Genomic DNA, 2,407 nt, shown 5'->3' with positions numbered 1-2,407 from the left:
GACTCTAGGACGTTAATTAATGTAATTTTTTGTAAGGAAAGCCTAGATGAATCCTTTACTTGTACGGGAAGTCCAGCCGCCTCTTATATATGTTGGGGGTGACGGCCGATTGAACAACACCAATCGAACAAATCAATCTATTACACTTTTTTGTTCATCTACTTTTATCCCTTACCCTTGTATCTTTCTTTCTCGTTCTTCGTTCGTTCTTCGCATTGGAGGGCAGCGATCCACGAGGCTCTAGGGGCGAGCGAATCGACCTAGGGCAGCCCATAGCCACCGCAATCCCTGACGGGGTCCCTCTCGGGTGCGCGGGGTTTCGGGTCTGCAAAAGCGCCCGCCGACTGTCCTGCGTATCGCGCTGTCGGTCGGGTCTCCTTCGATGTGAGCTGCGGTGCATTACCCCCAGCGTCGAGGGTACACGTGACGTGTTCGTGTGTCAACACAGTGAAATTCAGGCAGGGTTGCATTAAGAGGGGGAAAAATTATGCTACTACCAAAGATGTAGGGACAATATTGGTGTATCCAGAGGATAATCACATACCATGAGCGAGAGCAATGGATGCCTGGACATCGAAAGCTGCAGTAACAGTATAAAATGTTTCACTCTTTTCATGAGTACTACGTACTATACAGTTCTTTTTGTTGGTAAAGAGACTGACACTGTTCCGATCTAACAACCCACATTATGCTCGGTGTCAGGAGAAAGCTGCGCAGCTCTACCAATGGTCTCCCAGAGGCAACTAATTGGCTGAAGTTCTGAGAAAGATCGAGACCATGAACTGCAAAAATTTGAAAGCTTCGCACCGCATGACTAATTTTGCAGCAACTGAGCCACCCACGCTTCATGCACCAAGTGGCAACTGGGCCAAGCAGATACAGGCGATGCGTTTCAGGTAAGTCGTAACACAACAGTGTAAATGCAATAAAAATACTTCAACAAGTGTATGCTCTGATGTTCCGGAGTTACACCACACCCATTTTTCTCTCCAGTTTTGTTTTCATCAGTCCCATTTTTCTCTCTTCTTTCTACCAGTGTGTCTGCTACTCCTTTAAAATGGCTAACTGTAGTTTTATTTAGGAAAAGCTAAAGGAGAAAAACTACCCCAATTCAGTAACATTGTATTAGAAGTACAGACCATGCAGCAATTCTCAGACATTTAAATGGTTCAGAATCCGTTTAAAAAAAGTGTTCAAAATCAGTTACTACATGGGCTGGGCTCCAATCATTGTGATGACCAACTACTGCATGGGCCATGAACCGCGTGTGCTGGCCGAGCAGCAGCTGCACGCAGCACGCCTGCTCTAATTAGTCCCACCTCGCCAGTTCACAGGAAGTTTGACCAGCTTATAAGGCGAGCTGCGGCCTAATGTAGCACGACCTTACTTGAACAGGATCTGTTCTATAGGCTTGTACCGCTGCATCCTTTACCAATAACGAGGCAAGCACTTAAGTCTGGTTGATGCATTCTAACCTCTCTAGGCCAGAGCGTGATTAACGGCCTGGATTGCTCCTGATGGGAGCATCCAATTGCTGTACAGGATCGTCCCTGCCATGCACAGGTGACACACCTGTGCAGGGTGTGACCTAGAGGTTGTCTGACAGACTCCCCCAAAATTCCTTTTTTTTTAAACTTCTTTCAAGTCTACTTAGAGAAAACAGTAGGTGTTTTTCCAAACTGCAAGTATCTTAACGAAGGAAAATGTGTACAAAGTTCCCAGCAGTGTACTGTTACATGAATGGTAATCCAACTGCAAAATTCAGAATATGACTTTATTTTTGCTCATGGAAGACTAAGTTCAGCTATCTTCCAACACTTTCATGCATCTGCAAAAAGGCTAGGATGCAGAAACCTTTTGAAAATGTGATCACTCCTGTCCCAGAGCCATACCAAACAAGCCCTGGGACTGAGACTGAGTCATTTCCTTAATAATTTGTATCATATTTGGAGATTCTTAACAAAGGGTCAAAGACCATGGAGAAGCCATCTCTGACGCGACCCTTATATTAGCCACATTAATCATCTTTCATTTGCTACTTCCGTAAACAATCCAACATACAGTACAAACTAACAACCACAACTCAGTGAAGCATGTTGATGAGTAGCATGGTACGCTACAACCTTAACATAACAAATCCGGTGACAGGGCCTTGATCTTCTAACTAACCAGTCGTCATTACCACACACTGATCTTTCAGGAGCGTACCGCCGTGCAATCAGCGGAATGAGGGGTAATAGCATTAGATTTTTGTAACAGAAGTACTTGGCCACATTTCATCAGCAAGAATGTGAAACCCCCATGGAATTTGACAGTGCCAGGTCTGACACATAGTGGCATATTCCACTAAAATGGAGCATTCACCAAAGCACATTGTCTAAGTGCAGCCACGATTCAATAACAATTC

The 2,407-nt window shown here is 44.8% G+C and overlaps 1 pseudogene; it reads left to right on the top strand.

Moving 5' to 3' along the window:
- The first annotated feature begins 1,377 nt into the window (after positions 1 to 1,377).
- LOC125526209 lies at positions 1,378 to 1,609 on the top strand (annotated as a pseudogene).
- The last annotated feature ends 798 nt before the right edge of the window (positions 1,610 to 2,407 follow it).

The sequence above is a fragment of the Triticum urartu genome, chromosome 7 (genome assembly GCF_003073215.2).
Source record: "Triticum urartu cultivar G1812 chromosome 7, Tu2.1, whole genome shotgun sequence".
In the NCBI taxonomy this organism is placed as follows: domain Eukaryota; kingdom Viridiplantae; phylum Streptophyta; class Magnoliopsida; order Poales; family Poaceae; genus Triticum; species Triticum urartu.
This window is presented reverse-complemented; position numbering and strand designations above follow the sequence as displayed.